Source organism: Lissotriton helveticus (assembly GCF_964261635.1).
Source record: "Lissotriton helveticus chromosome 1_1 unlocalized genomic scaffold, aLisHel1.1 SUPER_1_unloc_1, whole genome shotgun sequence".
Classification (NCBI taxonomy): Eukaryota; Metazoa; Chordata; class Amphibia; order Caudata; family Salamandridae; genus Lissotriton; species Lissotriton helveticus.
The window spans coordinates 6519042-6532174 of record NW_027611648.1 but is presented as its reverse complement, the minus strand read 5'-3'; positions in this window follow the sequence as shown (position 1 = coordinate 6532174).

Genomic DNA, 13133 nt, shown 5'->3' with positions numbered 1-13133 from the left:
GTCATCCCCTTCTTCAAAGGGGGGCACAATTTTGGTCAGGTTTCTATTATCATAGGCCCTGTCTTTTTCTCTTGGAAAATTGCTGCCACCAGTGACATCTAAGCCACTTAATTTCTGCTCTCTTGCCAAGGCAAGTTTAGCTTGAGCTAAGGTAAGCTTAGCTTGACTCAGGGCTACCTCCTCTCTCTCTATCTGGAGTCTGACAGCCCTCATTCTAGCCCTATGCTCAGCTTTCTGAGAAGCACTCATGCCTCTCTCTGATTCTCTGGAGGCACTAGAAAGTTGAGAGTCCCCTGAGGGAGATCTCACTCTTCTGTTGCCTGGGAGAATCGTATGTTGGGTTCTGGGGAGGTGCTGGCCCTCTCCATTCCCCAGTAGGTCCAAGTTGGCCTGGCTAAGCCTACCAACTGGAACCTGGCTACCCTGATCCTGTACCTCTAAGTCCTCAACCTCTGAGTCCTCATCCAAGTCATCATCATCCTCCTCTTCAGGGGGATCAACTGCAGGGGGGTTCCCTCCAGTTCCTGTATCTAGGGAAGCTGCTTTTGCCTTCTCTAAGTCATCCTGTTCTAGGATTTCTACCAGGATTAGGCAGGTGGGGCTTCTGCCCCTTTTTAACCCTCTTGCTTTGCACAAGGCAATCAAGTCTCTGCGGGTTAGTTTGTCATATCCAAAAGTTGCCTGGGTAGGGTCAACTGTCACAGGACTAGACCCTGAGGCCTTTCCTGTGTCAGACATGGTTACTAGTGAGGTGTAAGTGGTGCACTTACCTACACTAAGTGTTTTCCTACTGGACCTTGCTAGTGAGTTGTAGTCAGGGGTGTGCTACTCCCTTCAACCTACAACTACTAAGTTCAGTAGAACTTAATATGCTAAGCTTTTGATTTTATATGTACCTAGAGGTACTTGATGTGATCTTTCAATTTGATATAAAGATTGCAATGGTAAAACAACAGCAAGCTCAAATCCGCACCGCTGCTCACCAATGTGAGAAGTTGGCCTGGTAGGGGATGTTTCCAATTCTGGAACCACCTACTACCTGACCAAACAATCCCTTATGGTGTCTGGTTGTAAGTCAACCTTATTAGACAAGCTATCCTAGGGGTAGCATGGACTAAGCAGCCTAAAGGCTTAACTTAAGAGGTCGTGTTAAGCGAGCTGTTTTACCACATACAATCCTGTAATACCAAATGAAAGGACACCACACAAGTATATATTATAAAAATATATGTGTTTATTACTAAAAAACAATCCCCAGTATTCTTTATGAATAAAGGGGCACAAGCGTTAAATCAAAAAGCACTGTTTAAACATACAAGTTGCACAATTATGGATGAGGGCGGGGGGCCACTCAAACCATATACTAAACAAGTGGTATAAGAGAGGCCACTCGAACAGTGGTTAGGCCTAGGGCCTAGGGAATCGCTGGGAGCAGTCAGGACAAGCAATGCTGAAGTCGGGAATGGCCCTCGGGATTCGGGAGATGTGCGGAAAGCGCACGCATGCACCAATGTTAACCAATGGTGCGTAAAAGTCAATTAGTTAAAGTTTAAGGACACTTCCGCTGAACCTAGAGGAACAAAACTTAACACACAGACCCTAGAGGTGTGCACCAGTGTGGGAACACCGGCGGAGCAAAGTTACCTCACCCACAGGAAGTGGGTGCACAGGGTCGAAGTGGCGTCGGGTTTTGACACGCAGGCTCTTGGTGCTTGAAGCTGAAAGGGCTGCAGGCAGGGTGAAGACGAAGTGTCCGGTGGAGTCCAAGGGTGGACTCAAGTTGTAGAGTACCTGAAAGCAGAGGGGACAGAGTCTGGGTCACTCAGCAGTGACCAGGGTGGAACCAGGACGGAACCAGGCAATGTCGGGCGCAATCAGGTGGTCGTTGAGGCGCTTCTCTTCGCTGTCACGTGGGCTCTGGGGCATCTGCGACGTCCAGGAGCAGGTCACGATCTGTCCCACGCAGGCTCTCACCGTCGATGCAGTCGGCTTCCGGTTTGGAGCAAACAAGCCTTGGTAAGAGCAATCCACGCGGGATTGGAAGATGGCGTCTCACTCGGACCAGGAAGGTCAGAGTCGGGGCTCCCTTTCAGGGGAGCTGGTGTGGATCTGGAGCAACCAGAATCACGAGTCTTCTTTTGTAGTTCGTCGGCACAGGGACCACAAGCCAGCTGGCAAGTGACCGGGCCAACGCGTTGAGCCAAATCGTGCCAAAGGGCCCCACGCAGCACTCGTCGAGTGTGGAGGGCTGAACTTCGGCTCAGGAGTAGCTCAGGGTGGGGGCTTCTCAAACCCCGGTGTACAGCTTCGAGGGTCACTCGTGGGCTGCACGGTCAGCGTCTCGTGGTCACTTCAAGATGGCGTGCCCCACGCTTCCGGTCGCCTCCACGGGTCTCAGCTTTGCAGGGACTGTGGATCGGGCTGTTAGAAGCTGGGCAGGCTTGATCTCGTTGATCTCAGTCGCTCGAGTTCCGGCGGGAACTGCAACTAAGTAGACGTCGAGGGCTGGATGGTGCCTGCTGCTGCAGGGTGGTCACTCCTTGACCACAAGGGAGATTCTTCGGGCTTCCACGTTGAGATGGAGGGCGAAGGGTCCAGAATATCGTTTCAAATGTTTCTTCCAGGAAAATCTGATGTGCATTGGCACTGCTCCCACTCTTATTCGAATCTGGTGGGCGTGATTACCTGCTAGGTCCCCTCCTATGGGTGGGACCCAGGAAGTGGGTGGATACACCCCCTTCCTTTGATCCAGGCCGCCCTGGCACGAGGGCTGGAGTGCCCCAGAACCGGTTTGGCCGGATTATGCAAGGGGCAGCCTTGTGCGCCCCAGGCAGTGTCTGGTTTCTTTCAAACCTCCCTGCTACAATACACTATCTCCTGTCTGGAGGGCGGTGACACCCTCCTGTGACAGGAAACCCTTTGTCCAGGACCCCCTTGACTGGGTTTCGGTCAGCTCCAGGGGTCCAGTCATTTGTCTGTGGCAGAGGCATCCATTTTGTGGATCTTAAGGCCTTTGGAGAAATCAACCGCATTAAAGTGAAGTAACATGTCTTACCCCTCTAGAGGGGTGGAATGCCATCCCCGTCGCCAGAACTGGCGAGGGGATGGTATTCCAAAGCGTATGACACCTTACACGACATGTTTTGATAAAGCCAAACCAAAGTTGCTAAATAACCGCGAGGATTATAAGGCACTTAATAGTATATGGTATGGCATTATCCTGAAACAGCTTAGGGATTTGTTCCCGACGGCTGCAGACAGGCTCAGCTCATGCTAGAGTTCCATCTCACATAAAAACCATGCACCCAGCCTCCAGGATTGGTGAGGCCTGTCTATAGGAGTGGCTCACAGGTTTACATGTGTCCAGATATAGGTTTAGACATAGGTATACTATATCTAAGCAAGGGGTGTGTACACCACCTTACCCCAGCTGAGTGATCAGCCAGTTGTGTCAATTTAAGAACCAGCCAGGGGTGGCAAAAGATATGCTGCAGCCCCTGGTAGGCCTTAGTGGCTCCTGTGCCCTGTGCACCTATAGTGCATTCTACAGGGGCTGACAAGGAGTCCATTTCCAATTGGTATGTGCCTATAGCACATGTGTCATTAATTTAGTGAGAGAACAGCAGGCTGGGGGTCTGATCAGCAGGCCCACAGCCTCAGTAGTCGAAAACCAGTGAAGCAAAAAGCAAAAATTTGGGGTGACCATAGGATAGCAGACCCTACTCTCCTACACCCCCGCTGCCCTTTGTTCAAGAAACCTGCTGCTGCAGGCCCCCCAGCGCGCCACATCACCTCAGTAGCCCTAGAAGAAGAGGAGGGAGAAGAGGAGTTTGAGGGCGCAGACCCCGCGGCTATGATGTTAGTCTCCCTGGGGAATAGGGAAATGGTCCCCGGAGCTCCCCTACCCGACAATACAGAGAAGTACCGACAGCAGGTGACTGTCAATGGCCATCACATAGGGGCGCTCCGAGACACTGGGGCCAGCATCACCACCGTCAAACGGCACCTCATCACCGAGGCCCAGATTGTTCCCCACATCTCCTGCAGGGTGATCGCAGCTGATAACTCCGTCCGCACCTGCCGGATAGCTCAAGTCCCGTTCGAATGGGGGGGCGTCTCTGGGGAGTTACGAGTGGCAGTCCGCTCAGACATGCCTGTGGACTGCCTGCTCGGCAACGATCTCGAGAGCTCCCCATGGCAGCGGGTTGAGAAAAGGACCCACCTGGAGATGGTGGGCCTGCCCGAGTGGGCCTGTGTGAGCACCCGGTCAATGACCGCCCGAAGGGCCACCCCTGAAGGGGCGACCTTAGAGGCAGCACCGGCGACCCCTGAGGACCCCAAGGTCCCTGAACCCTCCGAGATCCCTGAGCGGTTCCCCGGAGAGAGCTTCCCCCCCGACGCAGGCCCCCTCAGCCCTGGCGTCGAACCAACTCCGAGCCTGGACGACCTTCCTGAGCTGGCCCAATGGCGCCAGGAAGGGGGCCCGTCCCGAGAAGAATTCTGCCTAGAGCAGACCTCCTGTCCCTCCTTGGTTGGGCCGCGGCAGCAGGCCGCCGCCCAGGCCGCCGGTGACCAGTCCGGCTCCCACTTTGTCTATTGGGAAAACGGCCTATTGTATAGCGAACAAAAGCCCGCCGGACTAGGGTTCGGCCGAGTGCTGGTGGTCCCCCTACGCTTCCGCGGCTTTCTCCTGAACCTGGCCCATGACGTACCCCTGGCGGGACACTTGGGACAAGACAAAACGTACCATCGCCTGGTCACCCGCTTCTATTGGCCGGGCATGCGCTCCGATGTAGAAGGCCACTGCAAGTCCTCCCCCACGTGTCAGTCCAGCGGAAAGAGCGGAGGGAAGCGCAAGGCTCCTCTCCAACCCTTCCCCGTGGTCAGTACCCCCTTTGAGAGGGTGGGAATCGACATCGTGGGCCCCCTCGACCCCCAGACCTCCTTGGGGCACCGCTTTATCCTAGTGCTGGTGGACCATGCCACCCGCTACCCCGAAGCCATTCCCCTCCGGACGGTGACGGCCCCCGTGGTGAGGCGGGCCCTCATGGCCATCTTCTCCCGGGTGGGATTCCCCCGGGAAGTCGTCAGCGACCGAGGGACAAACTTCATCTCAAAATACATGAAGTCCCTCTGGCAGCAATGTGGGGTGATGTACAAATTCACCACCCCATATCACCCCCAGGGGAACGGTCTGGTGGAACGCTTCAACCGGACCCTCAAAGGGATGATCATGGGTCTCGCAGAGCCCCTGAGACGTAAGTGGGACGTCCTCCTCCCCTGTCTCCTCTTCGCGTACCGCGAAGTCCCCCAGAAGTCCCTGGGGTTCAGCCCCTTTGAGCTGCTCTACGGGCACCCCGTCCGGGGACCCCTCACCCTGGTCAAGGAGGGGTGGGAGACGGCGGCCCCAGAGCCCCCTCCCGATGTGTTTCGATACATCTTGGCCCTCCGGAACCAGACGAGGAAGTTCCAAGAGCTGGCCGAGGCAAACCTCGAGGCCAGTCAAGAAGAAATGAAACGGTGGTATGACCAGAATGCCACTCTGGTCGAGTTTCAGCCCGGACAACAGGTCTGGGTGATGGCCCCCGTAGAGCCCTGTGCCCTGCAAGATAAGTGGACAGGGCCCTTCAAAGTGATCGAACGCAAGAGTCAAGTGACCTACCTCATCGATGTAGAGTCCCCCAGGAACCCCTTGCGGGTCCTTCACGTGAACCGCCTCAAGCCCCACTTCGCCCGGTCCGAGTTGAGTTTACTCCTCGCCACGGACGATGGGGAAGAAGAAGAAACGGAGCCTCTCCCCGATCTCCTGTCCACGAAAGAGAAAGATGGCTCTGTAGAGGGAGTGAATCTCTCCCCCTCCCTCTCTCCAGAGCAGCGTGGGGACTGTCGCCAGTTGTTGGGACAGTTCTCAGACCTCTTCTCCCTCACCCCCGGCGTCACCAACTGGTGCGTCCACGACGTGGACACCGGGGACAGCCCTCCGGTACGGCACAGAGCCTACCGCATCCCTGACCGAGTCCGGGCCTGTATCAAGGCCGAGGTATCGAAGATGTTGGCCCTCGGGGTGGTCGAAGCCTCTGACAGCCCATGGGCTAGCCCCGTGGTCCTGGTTCCGAAGGCAGCCGCCCCCGGTGCGGTTCCCGAGCTGAGGTTCTGCGTTGACTACCGCGGGCTCAACGCAGTCACCCGAACCGATGCTCATCCCATCCCCCGAGCCGACGAGCTTATCGATCGCCTCGGGGCTGCTCGCTTCCTTAGCACATTCGACCTGACCAGTGGATACTGGCAGATCGCCCTCACCGAGGGAGCTAAGGAAAGGTCCGCTTTTTCCACCCCGGATGGTCACTACCATTTCCGGGTGATGCCCTTCGGGATGAAGAACGCCCCCGCCACCTTCCAGAGGCTGGTGAACCAGGTCCTGGCGGGGTTGGAAGAGTTCAGCGCTGCGTATCTGGACGATATCGCGGTGTACAGTTCCCACTGGCCCGAGCACCTCCGGCACCTCCGGGCGGTGCTGACCGCCCTGAGGGGGCAGGTCTCACCATTAAGGCAAGCAAGTGCCAGATCGGACAAGGGTCCGTAATCTACCTTGGGCACCAGGTCGGAAGCGGCCTCGTAGGCCCCCTCCAGCCCAAGATCGATGCCATCATGGCCTGGGAGGCCCCCACGACCCAGACGGAAGTGCGGGCGTTTCTAGGGCTCACGGGGTACTACCGCCGGTTCATCAAGAGTTACGGCAGCATCGTAGCCCCCCTCACGGAGCTAACCTCAAAGAACCAGCCGAAGAAAGTCAGCTGGACCTCCGCCTGCCAGGAGGCGTTCGAAACGCTGAAGGACGCCATGTGCACCGCCCCCATCCTGCAGGCCCCCGACTACTCACGAGAGTTTGTAGTCCAGACGGACGCGTCCGAGCATGGCATCGGAGCGGTCCTGTCCCAGGTGAACGAGAGCGGCCTAGACCAACCCGTAGCATTCATTAGCCGGAGGCTACTCCCTCGAGAACAAAGGTGGAGCACCATCGAGCGGGAGGCCTTCGCGGTGGTTTGGGCCCTGAAGAAGCTGAGGCCCTACCTGTTCGGTACTCACTTCCGGGTCCAGACCGACCACCGACCCCTCCGGTGGCTAATGCAGATGAGAGGGGAGAATCCCAAATTGCTGCGCTGATCCATCTCACTCCAGGGGATGGACTTCACTGTTGAGCACCGGCCTGGTGTTGACCACGCCAACGCAGACGGCCTGTCCCGATTCTTCCGCCTCAGCGAAGAGAACCCCCAAGAGGATGGGTAGTTCTCCCCGCCTTCAGCTGGGGGGGACGCGTGTTGGACCCGGCCTCGTGGCGTGGCCCGTCTCTGTCCCTCAGAACCCTGCGAGCGTAGGCCTGCACCCTGAGCCCCTGCGCAGCGTCCCCGCGAGAATAGCCTGCACCCAGCAGCCTGGTCGCCTCACCCCCGATGAGCCCGAACCCCCGTAAAACCACAACCAGGCCGCATGTCCCCGTCCCGCTCCCGGCTCCGAGCGCCTAACATTGCATGCCCCACAAGGCCCGGACGCCATCTTCCCTTCCCGACATCCCTGTCTCCCTGGGCCTAGCGGGACCCCGGCCCCAGTGAAACCCAGCCTCCAACGGCGCGCCAGTCCCGGCTGGGGGGTAAAGGGCTCCCGAGTGAGATAAGCCAGGGAGTTTCGAGGGCACCTCCGGCCTCCCCTGAGGGGCTGGTATCTGTCACACCTTTGGCCCTCCCCTGTGGCCCAATTTCGATCCCCCCTCTGGCCTCCCCGAGGGCGGGCTCCAGACCCGCTGGGCGTCTGGGAATTCCCGGACCCCTCTTTCAAAGGGATCAAAGAGCCCACCGCCGGACCTCGCCAAGGACCAGCCCCCTGGGCTTGAGACCTCCGCCTGCGAGGGTCCGGAGATCAAAGAGCCGAAGGACTATAACTGGGCCCGCCCGACAACTAGCGGGCAGTTGTATCTTGGACCTAAAGCCCTGCTGATCTGATCGCGGCTGACCCTAAGAAGACTCATCCTGAACATCGGAGCCCTGCTGACGCTGTCGCGGCCCGAGCTGAACTAGTAACCATCGGAGCCCGGCTGACGCGGTCGCGGCTCAAGCTGAACTGTACCATCGGAGCCCTGCTGACGCTGTCGCGGCTCAAGCTGAACTGAACCATCGGAGCCCTGCTGACGCTGTCGCGGCTCAAGCTGAACTGAATCATCCGAGCCCTGCTGACGCTGTCGCGGCTCAAGCTAAACTGAACCATCCGAGCCCTGCTGACGCTGTCGCGGCTCAAGCTGAACTAAGACCATCGGAGCCCTGCTGACGCTGTCGCGGCTCTTCACGAACTTCTCCAGATCGAGTCCTGCTGACCTCCTCGCGGCTCGAGGAGTACTCTGGTCCGGCCGGACCATCGAGAGCACTATCACGACCGAGCCGACTCGACGGAGGTGAAGCAGCCCGTACGTCCATCATCCCGTACCCCCCGGCTCGAGGATTGAGAGCTGTGCGTAGGGTACGCCTCGTACTGTCCCAGAGACTAAAAGACTGTCCCGCTTCTCCCTTTCCGAATCCTCCAAGACTTTGTGGTCCCTTGACCCCTGTGTACATAAGAGTGCTACCTCGCTATTTGCTTATATAAAGATCTTGTTACTAAAACCCACCGGTGTGGTGTCTGTTCGTAGTGTGGTGTGAGCTCAGTGTGTACGATCCTAGACCCGAAGTCCTCCCCGGTGAGGACCTCACAATCAAGACTCGGCAAGTTCTGTGGGAGAGGTGGATCTTGGGGTGTTCGGGTGAGCACAACCTGGCCCTCTGAGATTGCCCCTTCCAACAACCAATTTAACTGCTATAGTAACGTGTAGCAGCAAGGTCTGTTATGAATTGTCGAGAGACTAGAAGTATGGCTGCAGGGGGAGCAAAAAAGTTGACTGGCACCCTGGACGATTTTATTGTTCGCACTAATGCCCTAATTGATGGTGGGATTGTTTTAATGGACAGAAGGGTGTCCCAAGATTTAGCTACGGCTAAGAGATCCTCCTTAGGTCTTATTGCCCAGGCACGTACGCCAAACACCGTGACTCGCCCAAATACCCTTGCCAGAGTAGATTACGCTGGGGATTATGATGTTTCAAGTTCCCAACAGGGTCAACAGGGTTTGGAGGTCACCCCTAACCCCATTTTGTTAAAAGAGGGTAGTATAGTTAGTGAAGTGATGGATAACCCACCTGTGGCCACTGATATAAATCAAAGTGGGTTGAAAGAGGGGGCAATTCCTAAACAAAAGACCAACAAATCGACCACCCATAAAGGCAGGAAAGTAAAAACCACCTATAACCAGGATACAACCATCTTAGATCCTGTGGCTGTGAGCGGGGACCTGGCAGTATGTGTCAATGACAAAGGGGGGGGCATATCCGGTAAATGCTGGCCTACCATTAAGCCTCCCGGAAGATACAATTGTAGACAGTAGTTTGGAGGAAATTTTGGAACTAAGTGGTGCAGAAATCAATCTGGCCAAAATTAACCAGGATGGAAGTGGGATAAGCTTGACGAACAATAACATTTTTGAAATGTTAAAGGCCCTCCTTGAACCTATAGAGGTTAGACTACGCTGTCTAGAAACAGTGTTGAAAAATATCCATAAGGATATAAGTGCCCCTAGTTTCAGCCTGAATAATAAGGTCTCCCATGTGGCGAGCACAGTAAATAAGCTACCCTTGGCTGATAAAAGTGTCGCCCCGGCCAAAAATATCCTGCCAAAGAACCCTAGTAATATCTCAAACCCAGGAGGTGCAAAAGCCAAGACTCCTGACCCTAAAGAAACACAGAACCCAGCTAAGCCCAAGATAACCCCCCAAGTCAAATTTAAAGACCCTATACCTTTGATTCCAAATCTGGATTCGGCTCCAAGAGACAAGGTAGAGGCCCGAAGAAATATCCATCTCCCTTCTGAGGCTTGCCCCTATGTAGTGATCTTGACTGGGTTACGGAAATTTCACCTACTGATGTAGAATCCTACCAGACATTAAAAAACAAAGTGTGCCACTGGTTATCAAATAATTACCCTCTACCGCCAAATATCCCAAGCAACATCTTAATGGTGGAGAGAACCCCATGGGTGGGAGGGAATAGAAAAAACTTACAAGGTGACTGTATCGTGTAACCTTCGAGAATCCACAGGTGGTAGAACATATCTGCAGAGGAACCTCTCGCTATCAAGCGAGTACTGTTACTGCTAGGCCTCTCTCTTATTTCTACCTGCCTGTGAACCAAGTGGACAAAAGATGGAGCTGGTTAAGGGGCTCACATGAACAAAAAACTAGACGGAGGTTTAATTTCCCATGGGAGATGCAACCTTATGGGTGGGATGAGGGCGGAGAGGACGGCTGGAACTTGGCCAAGATAAGAAGAGGTAGACCCATTCAAGGGGGGTTTGCCACAGGGTTACAAAATGGCCATCCACACTATTACCCCCAGACTGCGAATGGGTATGAAAACCACTTTAACATCCCAATGGTTAACCGATATGAGTGTTTGTCAAACTTGGACTGGGTTGATTGACAAAAACAGGGCACACCGCTCAGTCTGATGCGAAATATTCCCCCTATTCCCTTACAAAATGAAAACAGTATCCAGGTTGTGCAGGAGTTAAACACTGATCACATTTTATTTAATGATCAGGGTGTTGGAGAAGGGGCCTCACCGCACGAAAAAATGGATAAAGTATTGGGAATGGGGGAGATAATTGTGACAACATGGAACATTGCTGGTCTCAAGAGTAAAGTGGATGACCCCTTCTGGAGGGATTTTATAGGCACTATGGATATAATAGCCATACAGGAAACCTGGGACACACAAAACACACTTACTGTTGATGGTTTTACCACTTTTTTTCTACCAGCCGTTAGTTCTACGCAGGGGCGAGCAAGAGGGGGCCTGGTCACTTTGATTTCCGCTAAAATCGCGGGTACATATACGGAAATAGTTACTGCCTGTCCCTATTGCCTCGCGGTCCAAATTACCCACAGGTGTTTTCATAACGTGCTGGTAGTGAGTTTTTATAACTCCTTTGATAGGGATCATTCAGTTAGTAACCTGATGATGTTAAATTCTTTTTTGTTGAACTTTAAAGAGTCATCAGAGTCTGAGTGTACCATCATATTAATGGGGGATTTTAACGCCCATGGCTGTCAGGACAAATGTCCTTCTAATGTTCTATTTGGTCCTCCGGACGAGGAAAATACTCATTTTGAGCACTCAGACCAGGGTATTTTCTTGGAAACCATGTTGGCCGAAAATGGGCTGATACTACCCAATGGGTGTGATGAGGACATTCCTACATTTACAGGACATGGCAGCGGGTCTGTCATTGATTATATTTTTTTAAGTAGTAGTTGTGGAAGCCATATTACTAGTTATTCAGTTGTGCGGTCCCATTTTAGCGACCATAACCCAGTTGTATTAAGGGTTAAAAATGTAATTGTTGCTATGGAAAGCAGATTAAATTTGGTGGACAAATGCGACATGCGGCTGACTGACCAAGCCCGTAGAATCAAGTGGTGCAAGATAATTCCAGAGGAGTTCTTTTGTAATCTTTGTAATAGTAGCCGGGAGGAACTAAAGCTTTGTATGGACGACCAGGCGGGGGACAGTGAAGTAGTGGAGGCGTATAGAAAGGTTTGCCTCGACATTGTCTCCAACCTGACTCGTCAGGGTAAAGGCAAAGCACAAGGGAAGGAAGGCTGGTTTGATAAGAATTGTTCTATGGCCAATCATAAACTTAATGTGGCCCTTAAATCCAAACCAGTAGATAGATCGCTTGTGGCTACCCTTAGGAAAGAATATAAGACAGTCGTTGAAAGAAGGCGGCGCGAGATTAGAGAGGACGCTTGGGCTGAGTTGACATCAATTGATGTGTTGAAAAGTAGTGCCAAGTTTTGGGCCGTGGTCAACCAACCCTATTTTGCTGACTCTAGTAATAATGAACTGGATTGTGGAATTCAAGAAGACCAATGGCACTTGCACTTTAAGTCTGTCTATGAACAGGAGTTTTTGGGGGCAGAGGGCTTGACCACCTTTTCCAGATCGCCTTACACTTTAACTGTAGAAGAGGGTGAGGTGGCCGTGGCCATTGGTAAAATGACTAGTAATAAGGCCCCCGGGCCAGATGGCGTTCCCTCCGACCTTTTTAAAGTTGATATTTCTTTCTGGTCCAAAGTTTTAGCAAATGTTTTTAATAAAATTTCAAAAACAGGAATTTCAGAGACATGGTCCCAGTCGGTGATCGTCCCCATCTATAAGAAAGGGGACAGGGGTGACCCTGGCAATTACCGCCCCATATCTCTTATCGATTCCGCAGTAAAGGTCTTAGGGAGTGTGGTCCTATGCAAACTTACTGATTGGTTAGAGGAGACCAATACCCTCTCTCCTCTACAGTACGGTTTCAGAAAGGGGCGTAGTACCATTGACCAAAGTCTGAATTTACAATTGCTTATGCTTATTAGGAAGTACATAATAGCGAAGCAAGGATCCCTGTATATCGCCTTCATGGATCTGTCCTCAGCATTTGATCGAGTAAACAGATCCAAGTTGTGGGGCCAGCAATAGTATTGGAATAGACCCTAACATTGTGTATTTTTTAGCATACCTCCATAGGGACCTTACAGCCACGGTACGATATGACAGAAAAGGTAACTGCACTGGTAAAATCAGTATCACCAATGGTGTAAGGCAGGGATGCATTCTTGCTCCCCTGCTTTTTACACTATATATAAACGATCTGGGTGGAGTTCTGGGTGCAGCGTGTAAGGACATCCCGAGGGCAGGGAAGTACTTATTGCCCGCATTATTATATGCGGACGACGCTGCTCTCCTAGCTAGAACTGCAGTGGGTCTCCAAAGCCTGTTGAACTCATTTTTTGATTTCATGATAAATCTTGACTTAAGTGTTAACTATGGTAAATCCCATGTTATGGTGGTGGCCCAGAAAGGGAAGGCCAAGAAAAATGTAATGACACTGCATTGTAATGGACACAAATTGACAAGAGTCTCCAGATTTCCCTACTTGGGGGTTGTTTTCGATGATTGCTCTACGTGGCACCCCCAAATGCTGCAGAAAAAAAAGGTCCTGGCGCGCTC